The sequence below is a fragment of the Hibiscus syriacus genome, unplaced genomic scaffold, assembly GCF_006381635.1.
Source record: "Hibiscus syriacus cultivar Baekdansim isolate YM2019G1 unplaced genomic scaffold, ASM638163v2 tig00110954_pilon, whole genome shotgun sequence".
Lineage (NCBI taxonomy): Eukaryota > Viridiplantae > Streptophyta > Magnoliopsida > Malvales > Malvaceae > Hibiscus > Hibiscus syriacus.
This window is the reverse complement of record NW_024062931.1, coordinates 926,934-946,712: the sequence shown is the minus strand read 5'-3', so window position 1 is coordinate 946,712 and position 19,779 is coordinate 926,934. Positions and strand designations below refer to the sequence as shown.

Here is a 19,779-nt window from a genome sequence, read left to right as displayed (position 1 = left end):
CACTAGTAACAATAAAAGGACAAACATAATCCATTAATTGTAGTGAAGTACCAGCACCAGCTCACCTACTATTCATCAAATAAAAACTGAGAAGATTTTGTCTATAGAGTCCATCCGTAACTTTACTACAGTGTTTCTAGGAGAACAAATGAGAGAACAATAATATAAAACTAAAAGAGGGTGCTTAACTCTTCCTGTGCTTGTAATAAATGCAAAACATCCAAAGAAACTCACAGTTGAATCATGAATAATAATCTTCTCCAAAGAATGTCTTAACTCAAGCCTCATAAAATTAATTTCAGAATTTTAGAAGTACAAAAAATAATAGAACTTATCATCTCGAGGTGGCTAGTCCCTTTGAATTCAAAAAAAAAACTAACGGTTGGGAAACGGACAACAACAACGGTCAATGCCAATGGGGACGGTCAGGGGAAGAGATTCCTCACTCCGACATATGCCCCGTCTGCACTACTTATATTTACATCTTCCGCCATCCATCCCTGGTAAGTATTACCTATGGCATAGAGCAAATAGAAGCAAGAAAAACCAAAGGCTGCTAGTGCTGTAGTATGCTCTAAAAGGATTCAAATAAATACATACTACACACGCCTCTCCTTTCGCAATTCAAGATTGCCACTAGAATGCATGCATGGATTTATGTATGGATGTGCAAATGATATCACAGAAGAGAATGATAATAATAAGGCATTGATGTTAATGAGTGATTGGATAGGTACATAAAAAGAGCACGAAAGATGGGATGCTGTTGGAGGTACCCAAACTACGGTGAAGCAAGCGGAGCTGAAGTGGGCACAGAAAGGACCTCGGAGAAGCGGGGAGAGAGCAGAGGGATGTCGTTCCGTGAACATATTGTCGAGTTTTGCTCGCCTGAAACCCCCATTTTTTTGTGTAGCTTACCTCCCCTTATAGAAGCTTGCTATATTATTTTATTCTCTATTCAGTATTCTGTCAAAGCTAAGCTAATAGTTTTTGTTTAGCCTTTATATTATTGCTTGTCTCGTAATTATTTCCAGTCCATCAGCTGGGGAACGGTAATAGTATATGTTTAGTGCGAAGTTGTTAGCGGATCTTCCCATCAGTTTGAAGGCAAAAGTTCGAGGTTAACCATTCATTAACTCCAGAATTCTTCTTTTGGATAAGTTGTTTGAATTGTCCAAGAAGCTGCCACAGAACACAGATGGCAATACATCCCTGCAAAAATGTGAGACAAATGATCCATCAGACATAACATGTATCTATCTACTAGTAATACTTGAGATGCGAATGTTGGGGCTCAAACTCAAAGCCCAAGTCCACTAAGGAAGACCTAGTTAAAGGGCGGCTGGGGTAGTTTTTGAGTTAAGCTGACGAAACTGCTGAAAGGCTCATATATATATATATATATATATATATATATATATATATGGGACACATCGTATAGTTTTTTTAACTGTTCAATTAAGTATTTAAAATATTTATTTCGATTAATTGAGGAATTTTTCAAATACAAATGAATCAAAAGTTTTTTATGAATATATATATATGGATGTAGCGTTCCATTGGTGCTGATGAACTCATTCAATACCCATGTTGACACAATGAAGGTTTATTTCTACATTTATATAACTTTTTCCTTCACCTCAACTGATTTATTTTTCTTGTCATCAGCATTCGATCTATTTTTCATATAATTATTGTTCAGTGCAGATTGTCGAAAATTACTCCAATTCAAACGTTAAAGTTCATATTTTTAATCAGGTTTAGAAATTGAATTTCACCTTCTCAAGATTCAATTTAGACTCAACGACATAAAACATAGATCCATTTCTTGTATTATATTTTCTCTGATTTCTCCCCTCATTTCTTGGATATTCGTAGAGCCAATATCCTCATCTGGTGGCTGAAGATTTTACTCCATTTCATTGCAAAGTGCTGCCCGGAAAGGATGGATGGTAAACTTTGTTGCTCTATCTCCTTTTAATCTACTCCCTCCATTACAGTAAGGATGCATGGCAATCTTAAATGCTAAACACAGCTAGAGACGAACAATAATTTAAAGGGCCTGAATTCTTTTTCTTTCATCCACTTCTCTCATTTATATACCTCCATTATCGGTTGTGATTACTATTTTTGAGCTGCTTAGCTTCATCTGAATTACTATTTGCTTCCCAACTTGTAAGAACATTGTAAGGTTTTGAAGCTTTGAAGTGGTTTTAAAAAGGGATGGATGTATCATAGATGTAAAGCGGTTAGTAAGAAAGTATGGGGAGTTCATGTGGCAGTGGCGGATCTAGAAATTAAAAAATAGGGGTCTAAAATTTTAATACCCTATTCTAAAAAAATTTTGGTATGCAAATTTTCTTATTTTTTTCTATTCCTATTAACAAATTAAACTAAATTTAACACTTTTCTAAAAATAATGGGTGTGCAATGGCTCCCCTAGGGAGCCCTGTACATCCGCCCCTGTCATGTGGCATTAATATTTAGAGTTTCAGAATAGTCTTATAGATGTTATATCTGAGCCATAACCCATTTATAAGAGAAGTGTTATTGTCTTCGTTGTTTCCAAAACTGAGCTACGAATTTACGTATATATTTTGTTAAATGATGTATGTTTCTTAGTTAAACGCATTCACAGGATAATTGAAGAGTGTCATAGTTTTAGAAAATGAAGTATAAGGTTTTCCCTGGATTCTTTATGCTGGAGTGGTGGATGAAATTATTGGACTGCTTCTCAGCCTCTTCTATATTTTCTATAATGTTCATAATGAAGCATAATGTTCATAACACTCACTTTTGATTTTTCTTCACTTATTGCATTGAACAGGTTTCATTTTGAGTTTCTTGTTCAATGGTAATCTCTTTACTAGAGCTGTTCTTTTATGGATGAAGGTATCCTCCTGGTCATGGTGACGTGTTCCAATCTCTAATGAACAGTGGCAAGCTTGATACTTTCTTATCAGAGGTTATGGCTGCAATGCAATGTGATTTTTTTCCAAAACATTTGGTGCATAGGCATAAATTCTTTCTGGTAACATATTTGTGTTTCATTGTTCGTACAGGGCAAGGAGTATGTGTTTGTTGCCAACTCAGGCAACTTGGGTGCTATAGTTGACTTGAGTATCCTCATTTTGGTTTCCAATGAATTCAGCTTGTTAGTTATTAGTCACGCACACACTCATAAGACATGAATCTCAACTTTTTTCTTTCTTTCTGACAATGTTAGTCCTTGACAGGGGTTCTAGAAATCTTGAATCATTTTATCCAAAATAAGAATGAATACTGTATGGAGGTACAGCAAGAGAACTATAATCTGTTCTACTAGCTTTGTGATTATTGCTACATTGCTTGTTTTTTGTAGGTGACACCCAAAACCTTAGCTGATGTGAAGGGCGGCACTCTTATTTCTTACGAAGGAAAAGTTCAGGTATGAAATGAACTCTTATTTGCTTTTAGAATTTGTCTTTCAATCCTATCTCCTTTTATTAACAGAAGTATATCTGAGGTTTTAAAGATAAACTACCTATCTTGCTTTTAAGCATAGGAATGTGGAGTAGAATTACTACTGATTTATAAGTGCCATAGGTAGACTTTTAGAGTATAATTACTGGTTCACATTTTTTATGATAATGGCTTATTGGCTTGGTAAACAAATGCATAAACAACCACATACTTTCTAAAACTTTATTAATGGATTTTCCTATTGCAGAATAAATAATTATTATTATTGTTTTTTTAGATTTTTCTACTGCATAATAAATTAACATTATTATTGGTTTTCACTACTGCAAAATAAAATAAAAAAAAGTATTGAAGTATCTGCTAATTGTGTGTTATTTATTTTGTGGTTAGGAAATCAATGGGCCCGAAGACTTGTTCGGCTAAAGGTTGATGAATGTTATCTGCTTTTTGTCTTGCGAAAGTTTTATTCGAGTCTTGAGAATGTTTGATTTATTATTGTTATTATTATTTGGTTGGTTTTGCTCTGCATATTGCTGAAAAACATGGTTCCCATATTGATTTGATTTGATTGTTCCATGAGTACTGCTTGCATCTCATTAGTAGCTCAAATACAAGACTCCACGATTATAAAAACTAATCGACATAAATTATTATATTATCTACAAATTTAGTTTGCAGTACTTATAAAAATACAGATTTTTATAAAATATAATTATATAAAAAATAAAATGAACCTTTAAAACTAATACAGAATAAAAACATTTCGAATATGTATGTTTCTTTATTAGAAACATATTCTGAAAACTGTTTTCAGAAAAATTAACCAAACAGTGTAAAACATTTTACAATGTACCATTCAAACACTCGAAAATGTTTTCTGGAAAATGATTTACATTTCTGTAAAACATTTTCCAGATTTCATTTTTCGAAAAACTATATTCCGTGAAACAAACAGGTGCGTTTGGTTCACGGAATGTAAGATTACCAGTGGGAATAAAAGATTACCAGGGAATAGGATTGCTGGGAATGTTGTATTTTGTGTTTGGTTGGTTTAGCAGGAATGTAAGATTACCGTGTTTGGTCAAAGGAATAAAAGATTATTGGAATGTATATTTGACCAAATTGTCCTTATTATATATTTGTATAATATTACAAATTGTAAAATATTTATATATTTTCTTTAGAAAATTAAATTCATAATATTTATATAATTTTTTTACAAAATTTAAAATATAAAAAATGTTTAATGAAAGGGTAAAAAAAATTTAACCCCTAAACTTCATATAAAATTTTAATTATAGACTTTTTTTGTAAATCTAAAATAATTTAAGGATAAATTTGTAATTTAACCTTCGTAGAATTTTTATTATTCAATGACAGAAGAAGGATATTTTTGAAAAAAAATAAAAATTTAAGGGCATTTTAGTCCAAAACGCCGGTAATGTTACAATACCTAAGGGAAGGGAGATAATGACATTCCCGGTAATATACCCCAAAAAAATCTACTATTGGTAATAAAACATTACCGGGAATGAGATTCCCAGCCAACCAAACATGGGAATGTGGGATTCCCATCCCATGGGAATCCCACATTCCTTGAACCAAACACCTCCTTAGGTGACGTTTGGTTCGCTGGAATGTTTCTGAGGGAATTGGAATTTAATTCCATATTCTGTTTGGTTAGCTGGAAATTGAATTGGAATCCAATTCCATATGTTGCTTGGTTCGCAGACATGTCAGATGAATTTGATTTCAATAATGTAATATGACAGAATTGCCCTTATTGTTTTTTTTGCTTTATTTTAGTTTGTTTTACAACTTACATGTAGTAATATATTATAAAAAAAATTAAAAATATTAAATTTTCATTTTATTGATTGATTATTCATTTCAATAAATTATAAAAATCATGCTAATAAACATCATAAGTTAAAATCATCGCAATCAAAATATGTTAATAAGTTACCAAAAGATAGAGCAATATTTTGATACATTCCAATCGGAGTATGTTAATTAGTTACCAAAAAATATACCAAAAACTATTTTTATTCAATATATGAATTAGAAACCCGACCTGACACGACACGAAATAATAAAAAAAATATTTTTATTCAATAAAAACATTGACTTAATTGAAAAAAATTATATATAGAGGGGTATTATTGTAATTATTCCTAAATATATAAGATAAAATTATATATTTTTTTTGGGTCGGTCCGGTTTTTTCACCCTAAACCCGACCCCGACCCGACCCGAATATCACACTTAAAAAAACCCGACCCGAACAAATAAAGTTTCACCCGACCCGACCCGAATAAAAAAATATTTTTATTCAATAAAAACAGTGACTTAATTGAAAAAAATTATATATAGAGGGGTATTATTGTAATTATTCCTAAATATGTAAGGTAAAATTATATATATTTTCGGGTCGGGTATTTTTCACCCTAAACCCGAACTCGACCCGACCCGAATATCACACTTAAAAAAACCGACCCGTCCAAAATAAAGTTTCACCCGACCCGACCCGAATATATGAATTAGAAACCCGACCCGAAATAATAAAAAAATATTTTTATTCAATATATGAATAAGTTACCAAAAAATTGATGAGGGTAGTATAGTCAAATTTCAATTCCCTCCAACAAGGGAATTGAATTCCATCCATTCTTGGATGTAATTCACTTTCCCTCATTTAATAGAAAGTTGAAGCCATGAGGGATTCCAATTACCTTGGAAAACTTGAACCAAACATGGGAAAGTGGTGAAATTAGATTCCAATTCCCACCAATTCCAAGGGATTCATGCCAACCAAACGTCACTTTTCCGAAAACTCTTTCTACTGCTATCTCAACTCAGCTTGCTATACTACAGATCATTATGTATCATAACACTCCATTCTTTTTACTGCAGACAGCAGATTTCTGCTCTTTGCTCAAGCTGCGGATGATATTTGTTCTCAGGTGAGTCGGTTCCCTGCATCCTTTATGATCTGTCTCCTGCTCCTATAACATTTGTTTCTCTGACCTTATACCATAATCGTCCGAGGCCAATAGATCTAGACACCATTGTTAGAGGGATAAAATTGCACATAAGAAATGAGATTCTTTACGGAATTACTATCTTAAAAGGGAATGTTGTTCTCTAAGATTCAGGTTTGAGAAACTGTATGCCTGTTTTTGCATGATGTATTTACATTATCAATAGATTGAATTTTTTAAAAAGATACTATTTTATAATCACTCGGATTATTCTCTACTTAATTTTAGTGTTTATAAGTAGTAAACTATAAACTAACTTGGTTTGAGTTGTGACAGGAAATTGGCCAGAAGAATGAAGTGCACGTACCTGTTGACATCGAAGCACGCCCTTTAAGCTTGGACAGGAGATTTTTAAGTGGCCCGGGATCATCCCCGCCACGGTGTGTATCCAAATGCGGCAACTGCACGCCATGCAAACCTGTTCACGTGTCGGTGTCACCCGGAACGCCGGTCACCGCAGAGTATTATCCACAAGCATGGAGGTGTAAATGTGGGAATAAGTTGTACATGCCGTGATGCTCATAATTTTTTGTTTGGTCATATAAATATGTGAGCAGTGCTAGTTCATGTGATGATGGAGAACGATGGAGAGTCAGAGACAGAGACTTTTGCTGGTGCCCTGGTTTTACTGTGATGAAATTGTTTCTTTCACTTTAAATTTATTTATAAATAATTGTAGCATTTAAAAAATTAACAAATAACAACTCATATGAGGAATTACTCACTTTTAAAAAAATGAAATTTTTTTTGGTAAAGATTCTAAAATAAAATAAATATAAAAATTATTGTTATATAAAGTAAAATTTATTATAATCATTAGACATTGATCCATTGACAAATTCATTATTAAATCATCTTTTTAATTTAAACTATTTTATTTATAACGTCAAAATTAAAATCTTTGATCTTCTTTAAAAAATTTAGGGTTCGTTTGGTTATAAAAAATATTCTCTATTTTCATTTTATGTTTTTCTTTTCCGAAAATAGTTTTATTTTTAATTTTTTGAAAATTAGAAAACATGTTTGGTTAATATAAATAAAAAAATGAATCCAAAATTAAAACAATAAAATGTATTTGGTATCTAATTTTTTAAAATAGAACTAAACAAATAGTTGTTAAATAATTAAATTAAACTATAATTATTAAAAAATCATTACACAAATTTAACATGTGAATTATGCAAATATAAAACAATAAAAACAATAAAGTTGATAAGAAAGTCCATAGAATAAAATTTATTTTAGTTTATAATAAGAATATAATGTTAATGCATATTGGAGATTAATTAAGTTTAAGAAATACGTAAAATATTGTTATAAGCAAGAACACACAAAATTGTCATTAACATAAAAAATATGTTTAGTGATAATTAAGACCCTCAAACTTCTAGAAAAAATTAATTAGTGTAGTCCCTGAACATTTTTTTCACTAAATATGATCCTTAAACTTGGAAAAAAATTAATCTAACCCTTTGAACAACAAAATCAAATGTTGATCATCACAATACTTACATGACAGTTCACAAATTTACACGACAATATACAAAATTGATGTGACAGTTCACGATACTGTTATTGCAGTACTCGATAGACGATGTTTTGGTAGATTGACTTAATTGATTATTTTAGAAAGTTTAATGACTTATTTAATTTTTAAATAAAATAAAAATTTATTTAAATTAAAAATATAAAATATAAACAATTATAAGATATTTGATACATTAAATATAAAAAAATAAAAAATAAATTATTAAAAAGTTTAATTTAAGGACCATGTTGAGAGTAAAAAAAGTTTAGGGACAATGTTGATTTTTACAAAAGTTTGAGAGTTTCATATACCATTAAATCAAAAAATTATTGTTAGAATTAGGGATGAACCGAGTGGGTGCCCTAAAAATTTCAAAATCCCTTATATTTTAGATATTTTCTTTATATTTTATATGAATTATTTAATTTTGCACCCGTTGAGATTTTATAATCTCTCACCCCCTACACAAATTCTTACGCCCGTCCATGATTAGAATGATTTAAATGTGTATAAGTTAAGTTAAAAATCTATATATATCATGCTTCCTTATTTTTCAAAACAACTTTAGTGAAAATAGTGAAAACATATTTTTTATGTTTTTATATTTTCACTTATTTTTATTTTCATTTTTCAGAAATTATTTTCTAGCATGATGCATTGCAGGCTGGTTTGATTTACTGTTGATTAATTAATTAATTAAAAAAGTTTCTATTAAAAAATAATTAAAAAAGTTTGTAATATGAAGCTAAAAGTAAGGGGGGAAATTATATGGAATTTATATGTGGGAACATATGGAAACCAGCAAAAATGGACCATCGGATTGAAAGTAAGAAAAAGCAATAAAATTCAATTATTAATGACACCAAATCAGGCAATTAAATGAGTAAACTGAGATGGAAACACGGTCATTAATTTTTCTAAAAGTTAATATTTATTGTAAGTGTGATTGATTCTGGAGCTTTTAAATAGAGATTGGGAAACGAAGATTAGCCATGTTAATCGAGAGGCTAACACGGTTGCTGATAAGCCAGAGGCTGTCCGAAAGGGGTGGCCGTCTATAACAGTCCTCCTCCTCAGGTGGTTCAATTAGTTGATCGAGGCCAAGTCTGCATGAGTGTGTGCTACGCTTGTGGTTTTGTCTGCATGATCCAAAAAGGAAAAAAAAAAGATTTCCAAACACAAAATAAATATGTTCAGTCGTTTACTCATCTTTGTCCTCTATAATACACATTCGACAGGACGCACATTTAAGTTCAATCAATAAATTTAAGAAATATCTTATTTCACATGAAAGATGACGATTGAAAACACACATTTAATTAAATAATAATTTACTATAAACTTAAATTAACTGGTTGCATAGTTAGAGAAATCAAACTTTATTTTAAATCTGAAATATTAAAATTATTATGCACTTGTATAAATTTGTTATAAATTTAGAGAAACTTAAATTATTATTAATTTAAGGGTAAATTATATCATTGACCACTCAACTATTTAGCTCTTTTACTTTTACCACGGATATTTTAATTTTGTCAATCAGACCACTAAACTATTTAATTGTTCTCGATTGAGCCACTTGCTGTTGAACTATGTTTTGATATAACAATTTAAGGCAAAATGTTTTTGGACTTGAATTGAATTTACAAAATATTTTTGGACTTAATTAAATTTATTCAAAGTTTTAAAGGTTTCAAAATAATTCAAAGTCCATTAAATCGGATTTGAGCCAAAATGTTAAAGGTGTCAAAGTACATCCATGCATCCCTGCAGTGCATCCATGCACCTGCACTAATGCATCGATGCATCATGCAATGCATCCATGCACTCAAACATCGAATGCACTTAGTGCATCGATGCATCATGCCATGCATCGATGCATCCTGCCATGCATCCATGCATCAAGGCTGCAACGGCTAGTAACGGCTAATTTATTTGAATTTAATGAAGGGGTATCGATGCACCATGATAGTGCACCGATGCACCATGTTATGGGCAGCCTTTTTGAGTAGAAAAATCATCCCCAAACGGCTCCAAACATCCCCACGGCTATATACAACATCAAACACATTCCAAGCTATAAATACAAGCTAAGGACACTTGAAGAAGTATGAGAACAACTATCCAAGCAATCAAACACAAGAGAAGAGTTTTTCATTCTTATTTCATCTTTCTCTTGTAAATATTTTGTTCTTGTGAGCTCAATCTTGTAAACACCTACCTTTGAGAGGTTTATTTGTTTACTTCTTTTATCCTTTTGTAAAGGGGAAAGGTTCTAGTTTAGCCCGGAAAAACTAGGGAGTTGTAAGGTTATCTCTTTGTCCTCAAAAGAAAGAACAAATTAGTGAATTTGTTGGAAAATCCTTGGTGAGGAGCTAAGGTAGTGGACGTATACTTTGGTCGAGAAAGTCGAACCACTATAAATCGCTGTGCAATTCTCTATCTTTCAATCTCCTTACTCCCTAAACACAAAACCGCTCCGACCCCTCTTTACAAACCATTCTGGTTGTCGATTCGAGCTTCCGAAAATCCTAACAATTGGTATCAGAGCCTAACTCGTTAAGAAGGTTTAACCACCTTGAGACGATCCTCGAAGAGGCTCTACCAATTCCCGACACAACCGAGAAGATGGCTTCCACCTCCGGCTCGTTCCACATGGAAGACTCCCTACCAACGGACAAGCCTCCATACTTCAATGGAGTCAACTATCATCATTGGAAGAAATTAATCAAGGTATTCATCCAATCCAATGATCTTGATGCATGGGAGATAATCGAGAACGGCTACTCTTCTCCAAAGAAGAATGAGAAAAAGAGGAGTGGCAAAGAATGGAAGAAAGCTCAACTTAATGCCAAGGTCATGCACATGTTGTTTTGTGCATTTGGTCATGAAATCTATGAAGGGTTTTCTTCATGTTCAAGTGCCAAGGAGCTTTGGAATAAGCTTGAGGAAATCCATGGAAACAAGAAAGAATAACCAACAAAAGTGGTGTCTCTAATGGCTCGTGAAGAGCCCGAGGTATCTTCTAACTCAAATGAATTTAATTCATATACGTTTGATGAGTTACAAGATGCTTTTAATATGTTATATTCGGAGTTTGAGACCATGAACTCCAAATATAAGAAAATAATTTCAAATTTAAAATTGAAAACGATTTTCTTTTGAAAACAAAAATAGATTTTGAAAGCCAAAATGAATTTTGAAAAGGATTTAGAGCTTTCAAAAATAAAAATTGAAAGTTTTGAAAAAAGAACATCTTGATTTAAAAGTTAAGCTTGAATGCTTAACAAAAGAAAAAGAAATCATTTTAAATAATTCATTTAGTTCAATAATGACAATATGCTCACATTGTCATTATCATGGTCATAAGGAACATACTTGTCCTTTGAAGAAAGGAAAACGTTTTAAAATTAAACAAGTAGGGTTCCGAAAGAAACATGGGCATTGTAACTAACGTTCAAGGATCCAAAGCAATTTGGATACCAAAATCTACTTAAATGTCTCTTGTAGGTGTGTGGAAGCAATTGTGATGAAATGATGATATTCAAGATGCTCTAGCCACATGAAAAGGAATGGGTAACCTCTAAGCTTAATGTTTATAATTTTTTAGTTATTTGGTTGCTCATTTGATTTTAAGCATGCATGAGTTTTGTTATTGTTTTAATCTCATGTATGTTAAAAAGGTTTTATGATGAACATTTTAAAGTTTTAATGATTTTTTTTATAATTTTTAGTTCATCATAATAAAATTTTGGTCAAAATTGGTTTTAATGCAAATTATATCTCTCTAACAATTGATATCAACTTTCCAAATGTTTTGATTCTATAAATTTTTTAAAATTTTTGACCTAAATTTAAATGTTTATGCATATGGTTTAAATGAAAATGATATCTCTCTAACAATTGATATCAAATTTTCAAATGCATAACATTTTGGAAACTTTATGCAAATGCACTTAATTTTAAACAATTGGTATTAATATCAATTTCAACATTTGGTATTGCATAGAGTATTTTAGACTTGGATACATTGAATTTCATGTACTACTAACATGTTTGTTATTCTTTGTTGAAATTCAATTTTGTTTAAGTGTCAAGTTCTTAAAGCATAATTTTATTTGGAATGCATTTATTGAGGGGGAGTTTTGATTTTTCAAATGATTTTTAAATGTCAAATTTACTACTTACTCTCCAAAGTTATTTTGAACTTCAAATATTGAATTATTTTTGATATAACAAAAAGGGGGAGAAGTTTGGTTTGAAAAATTCAATTTCTTAATGAAAAGGGGGGCTTAACATTTTCATATATTTTCCAACAATTAGTATCTTTTTCATTAAACATTTTATTAAGGGGGAGTTTTGCCAAAAACAAATTTTCAAATGTTTTGTTATATCAAAAAAGGGGAGATTGTTGAACTATGTTTTGATATAACAATTTAAGGCAAAATGTTTTTGGACTTGAATTGAATTTACAAAATATTTTTGGACTTAATTAAATTTATTCAAAGTTTTAAAAGGTTTCAAAAATAATTCAAATTCCTTTAAAATCGGATTTGAGCCAAAATGCTAAAGGGTGTCAAAGTGCATCCATGCACCTGCACTAATGCATCGATGCATCATGCAATGCATCCATACACTCAAACATCGAATGCACTTAGTGCATCGATGCATCCTGCCATGCATCCATTTATCAAGGCTACAACGGCTAGTAACGACTATTTTATTTGAATTTAATGAAGGGGTATCGATGCACCATGATAATGCACCGATGCACCATGTTATGGGCAGCCTTTTTGAGTAGAAAAATCATCCCCAAGCGGCTCCAAAACATCCCCAACGGCTATATACAACATCAAACACATTCCAAGCTATAAATACAAGCTAAGGACACTTGAAGAAGTATGAGAACACTATCCAAGCAATCAAACACAAGAGAAGAGTTTTTTCATTATTATTTCATCTTTCTCTTGTAAATATTTGTTTCTGTGAGCTCAATCTTGTAAACACTTACCTTTGAGAGGTTTATTTGTTTACTTCTTTTATCCTTTTGTAATGGGAAAGGTTCTAGCTTATCCTGTATAAAAGCTAGGGAAAGGTTAGTTTAGCTCGGAAAAACTAGGGATTGTAAGGTTATATCTTTGTCCTCAAAAGAAAGAACAAATTACTGAATTTGTTGGAAATCCTTGGTGAGGAGCTAAGGTAGTGGACGTAAACTTGGTTGAGAAAGTCGAACCACTATAAATCGCTGTGCAAATCTCTATCTTTCAATCTCCTTACTCCCTAAACCCAAAACCGTTCCGACCCCTCTTTGCAAACCATTCCGGTTGTCGATTCGAGCTTCCGAAAATCCTAACACTTGCCTTTACAATTTAATAGATTAGGTGAGGCGATAGTTAAATATTTTAGTATAATTGCATATTCGGTCCCTATTATTTGTATATTCTCTCAATTTAATAATACTTTTAATAAATTAAAACAAATTTAATGCTCCAATCGAATAGTGTAATTATACCAAAATATTTAACTGTCACATCACCTAATCTGTTAAATTGTAACGACAACTGGCTTGATTGAGAACAATTAAATAGTTTAGTGGTTTGATTGTCAAAATTGAAAGATCGATGGTAAAAGAGAAATGGCTAAATAATTGAGTTGTTAATGGTATAATTTACCCTTAATTTAAATGCAATTAAGTTTTGTAATGTAAATGCTTAATTATAAAATAAGTGTCCAAACTATATTAATTTTTCAAATAGGTGCTCAAACTTCTTTTTTAATCATCGAGGTGTCTAACATGACAAACGTTATCATTTTAAGTGCTCAGACCATAACTGCCGTTAAAATCTGCCATTAAGCAACATGTGTCACATTTTGGTAATTTTAAAATTTTTATTTAAAATTAAAAGATTACAAATTATATTAAAAAAATATTTTTTTTGAAATATCCCCAAAACTTTGAAAAACCTCATTTCAACTCCTAAATCTAAGTACTCTGTCGTCATTTGCACCCGACAAAGCTCCACCCGACTTTACCTCCCCTACAATTAATAACCCTTTGAACTCGCGACCAATCAACGTTTGTACCTCGTGAACCCTAAGTTGAAAATAGCTATCCCATGTGATCCCGACGACCGATCGACGACAACCATGGTGACATATGACTAGGAAGATGGAAGTGACTACGTTGGCGGTAGTGATCGTGGTCAGCAAGGATGACAACGACGAATTAGAGATAGGGATGTAGGATTTTTAGAGATTTGTGGTTTTTTATAATTTAAGATAATTAGTTTTTTTTTAAATAGAATAATTTTTTATTTTTTTTTCAAATTATCAGAATGTGATACATGTCATTTAACAGAGAATATAACTGCATTTATTGTCCGAACACTTAAAGTGATAATGTTTATAACGTTAGACACTTAGATTATTAAAAAATAGTCACTGAATTTACTCTCACTCCTATTTCGCTCACCATACTTTCAGCTTTTGCAATTTGTTCACTGAACTTTATACATTAGATTTTTTTATCACTCTACCGTTAACTATCCTACGGTACAGTTAACTATCTAACGGCGTTATAATATGGATTAGATACAATATTTTTTAATTGTGAAAAATAGTGTAAATTACACGTGGATTAAATAAATAATTAATTTCTTAAACATCATAATTAATTCCCCTTATCCCAAATTACAACCCACTCCACCCTTACCCTCCCACTCCCACCGTCAATAACTTTTCCCCCTTCAACACTGTCAACGATGACCGTGATGAAGTCGAAGATGGGTTGTTGTCACAGGAACCATAGATTGTTAGGAGCTTACCTCAATGAAAACAAATCAACAAAAAATCCAAAATCAGTCGATTAAAAAGAACAAATTCTAAAGTCTCAAACACAAGCAAGGCAGCGCCACCAACACCAGCCATAACAATCGAATCCCTCATCAACATGCACAAATACAGATCAAGTGAGGCACGATACAACATACATAGAGGGTTGGAGTAGTACCGGTGGTCGAAGGGTGGATGAAAATGAATTGATGGGTCGGAATGGGTGAGACAGGGTTAACATTTAAGCTTTTGCAGTTGGAATTCAATGGCGGTCGTGAATCGAGGAATGCATGACGACTTACATTACTAGCGTGAGAGAGAAATTCGAGAGGTGATGGCTTTGCGGGCTTTGCTCGGAGGCCGGCAACGACAAATCAATGGAGGATATCACGAAATTTCGAGGGGCGATTGATCAACACAAAATTTCGAGGGCTTTTCAGTTGAAATCGTCGAGGTCGTCGGCAAATTTTACCAAGGAATTGATCTTCACGATGATACATTTACTTCAGAGGACCCTAGAATGGCCGAGTATAGAGAATGATTCATCGTCGAAGTAGGAGTGGGAGGGTAAGGGGGCGATTTTCCCCCAAAAATCACATTTTCATTATATATTTACCTGTTAGACACTCTTTCAAATATATTTTCCGAACTAATACCTTTGTGTATAAACTAACACATTTTGTAGAAAGATGCGCCATAAACCACGTATTATGCTGATATAGAGGTAAAAATTTAGAAGTAATTTTGTAAATATTTTTAAGATGGTGTTTAATATGTAATTAATTTCTATTAGGGTAATTTTTGTGTAAAAACGTAATTTTATTTATTTATTTTTGTGTGTGAAAAAAAATTCTACATCAAAATCATTAAATATTTTTTTGCAAAATATTTTATATATCGACAAATTTTAATTTTTGTATAAAATTACACAATACGTATAATCTAGTATAGAAAAACTTTGAGGGTAAGTAATTTAAAACATGAATAATTTTATAAAAGTTTATAACTAGTATTTATTTTACAAAATGATGATGATGATGATAAGAAATATTTTATAATTTAAAAAATTATAAATTTCATATATTTTTTAAAAATTTATTGACTTTTAAAATTAATTGTTTAAAAATATAAAAAATATTAAAATAATTGATTTTTTTAGCTTTACATTATTTTTTTATTAAATTTATTCACTTTTAATTCTTTTTTTTATTGTATTTATTTATTTTAAATATAGTTATAATTCAAATTAATCATTTATTCTACTATTATTCAAATTAATTAAGAAAAGTTATGGTAAAATGTTTCTAAAAGAAAAGTATAAATACATACATAAAAATCTAAAGATTTTCCTTTCTTTTGTGTTACTCTCTAAACTTGTAAAAAAAAATCAATAAAAAAAGAATATAAAACTAAAAAATATCACCTATATATTTAAAATATTATTTCTAATATTAATTTTTAGATATATAAAATAAATATTAAATTCTAATTTTATTAAAATGAATAAACATTATTAACTGTTGTTAAAAATAATTCATAAATAATAATTCATTTGATCCCTCAATTGTAATTAAAAGTTTATTTTTATATTTTTATATTTTTAAACAATTAATTTTAAAAGTCAATAAATTTTTCAAAAATATATTAAATTTATAATTTTTTAAATTATAGAATATTTCTTATCATCATCATCATATTGTAAAATAAATACTAGTTACAAAACTTTTATAAAATTATTTATATTTTAAATTACTTACACTCAAAGTTTTCCTACACTAAATTATACGTATTGTGTAATTTCATGCAAAAATCAAAATTTGTAGAGTTATAAAATAATTTGTAAAAGAATATTTAAATATTTTTATGCAGAGATTTTTTTGCACACATAAAAAATAAATAAATAAATTGACGTTTTTACACAAAAATCACCCTAACAAAAATTAATTACATATTTGACATTTTTTTAAAAAATTACGAAACTAACACCTAGTTTTTAAACGTGGCATAAGGCGCAGTGTATGGGCCGTGCCTTTCAACACGTGACGTAAGGAGCGGTGTATGGGTCGCGCCTTTCTGGAAAGTGTGATAGATCGGGAAATATATTTAAAAGGGTGTCTGACAGGTAAATATTTAAGGAAAATGTGATTTTTTGAAAAAATCGCCGGATGAGGGTGGGTAGTAATTTGGGATTAAGGTTTATTAGTAAAATTTAAGAATTTTATTTATTTTATTTTAAATATTACACATCATAATTAAAAAATAATAAAAAATACATATTATCATTATATACTAATAAATAAGTCACATCATCCAGATGTTAAAAGAGTGATAAAAATCTAATGTGTAAAGTTAGTAAGTAAATTAAAAACTTTAAAATATGATGAACAAAATATGTGAGAGAATAAATTTAATGAGTATGTGTGTATTATCCTTAAAATTTTAAACACTTATTTTATAATCAAATCTAACGTAATTAACCTAAATAAAAAGAATATAGTTTACCTACTTTTTGTAATTAAGCCTAAAAACATTACGAAAATAGTTGGAACAAGTTGACATTCACCAGGCAGTCAGCTTGGCCCCAATAATACTAGCCACGTTGTACATATTTTATTATTAATTCAAAAAACATGGCAAAAGAGAAACCGTGTTAATGTTAAACACTGTTCCGCCGTCCGAAACTTCCATCGAGAATTCAAAAACGCACTCGCTATCGTTTGCATTATGTATATCTTCTCCGTTGAAAATTAGAATCGTAATACCATACAAACCCTGCCAACTAAAAACTCCAATTCTTCATATAAGCCTCTCTACCAAATTCTCCTTTTCTTCCAATTTTAGTTTTCTGCTGAATCATTGCGCCGTTTGGGTTCGATCTCTGGCTCCACCACCTATGCCAGAGATTGAACATGTCGCTGAAAATGCCCTCTTCGGAAAATACGAGATAGGCAGGCTCCTCGGTTGCGGCGCCTTCGCCAAGGTTTATCATGCCAGAAACGTCCGCACCGGCCTCAGCGTCGCCATCAAGGTCATCAACAAGAAAAGGCTCTCCAGCCCGAACTTGGTGCCAACATCAAACGCGAGATCTCCATCATGAGTCGCTTGAACCACCCTAATATCGTCAAGCTCTTCGAGGTCTTGGCCACCAAAACCAAGATCTATGTCGTCATGGAGTTCGTCAAAGGTGGAGAAATGTTCGCCAAGGTCGCTAAAGGGAGGTTTAACGAGGATCTCAGCCGTAAGTATTTCCAGCAACTCATCTCCGCAGTCGGGTACTGTAACTCCCGCGGCATATTCCACCGTGATTTGAAACTTGAAAACCTCCTCGTCGACGAAAACGGAAACTTAAAGGTATCGGATTTCGGTCTCAGCGCCGTAACCGATCAGATCCGAGCCGACGGCATGCTTCACACCTTGTGCGGGACCCCTGCTTACGTAGCGCCGGAGCTTTTGGCAAAGAAGGGGTACGATGGAGCGAAGTTGGACGTCTGGTGTTGTGGCGTCATCCTCTTCGTGCTGCACGTCGGTTACTTGCCTTTTAACGATCCCAATCTCATGGTTATGTACAAGAAGATCTACAAAGGTGAGTTCAAGTGTCCTAAATGGATGTCCACCGATACGAAACACTTCCTGTCTCAGCTTCTGGATACGAATCCCGAGACGAGGATCACCATCGACGAGATCCTTAAGAATCCATGGTTCAGGAAGGGCTACAAAGAACCCGGGCTTCATGAGGAACAAATCAAGCATGAATCTCATGTCAAAAGCTTGGAATTGAATGCATTCGATTTGATATCTTTCTCATCAGGTTTGGATCTGTCGGGACTGTTGGATGGGTCGTACGATTATGGCGAACGCTTTGTATTAAAAGAAGCACCAGAGAAATTGGTGGAGAAAGTGAAGGAAGTAGGCAAGGGCGAGAGATTGAGGGTGAAGAGGGATAAAGAATGGGGCATCGAATTGGAGGGAACAGACGGGAATTCCGGGATGGCAGTCCAAGTTTACCGGTTAACCGATGAGCTGGTTTTGGTGGAAACCAGGAGAATCGGCAGTGATGCTCAATGGTACAAGGAATTGTGGAACAACAAGGTGAAGCCTGCCCTGCTCCAAGCTTAACAGTAATTGACGTGTTGTTAGTTTCAATGAGTGCTTTTGTTGTTTTATTTATTGAGTTGATGAATGATGTGAACAAAAAGGGAAGAAGACAGCGAGTATATGATTGATTTTGCGCAATGCCATCGGCAATGGAAGAATTTTCCTTCCAGGGAAAAGGGGGAGTGAAACTTACTGCATGCAGCAGGTGGCATAATAATGAGTTATTACTATAAGTCGCTGTGTTGCAGCACTTTCGTGGAGTAATATTAAAGATAATTGCTTGTTTTTTTCCCAGACGTATATTTTCCTCTTTGATATAGTTGATATTCTTAAAACAAATTGTTAATAATGTATGTATAAACTCAAATCTTTTAAGAAAAATATATAAATTAATGGCTCTTAACGGTTAACAGCCTCAAATTCCCTCCAACAACTTTAAACTGTTAAAAAACTTGAGAACATGTAAAAAAAATATTGAGACAACCCAGCAAAATCAAGAAAGCCAATCCAAACATTTAAGAGCTATAAAATTCCAATTTGTACTCAATTTCTTTCTTTCTTTCACATTGACCATTACTTGTATTTCATTGTAATTTTTTAGTCTAATATTTTTGGATGTGTGTGAAAGTAACCAACATATCATCTTGTAAAGGTTTACTCTTAGTTTGTTTTATATTTTCTCTTTGATAAAGTTGATATTCTTATGGGGGACGAGGTGACTTTGAAAATCGAGCCTCCTATCCACAATGCAAAAGATTCCATCAAAGTGATTGATATTACAGTGAAAATTGATCAATAATTATTGAGATAGAGAAACTGCAC

The 19,779-nt window shown here is 32.0% G+C and overlaps 1 pseudogene; it reads left to right on the top strand.

The window, feature by feature from the left end:
* The first annotated feature begins 954 nt into the window (after nucleotides 1-954).
* On the top strand, nucleotides 955-19,133 carry LOC120148223 (annotated as a pseudogene).
* The last annotated feature ends 646 nt before the right edge of the window (nucleotides 19,134-19,779 follow it).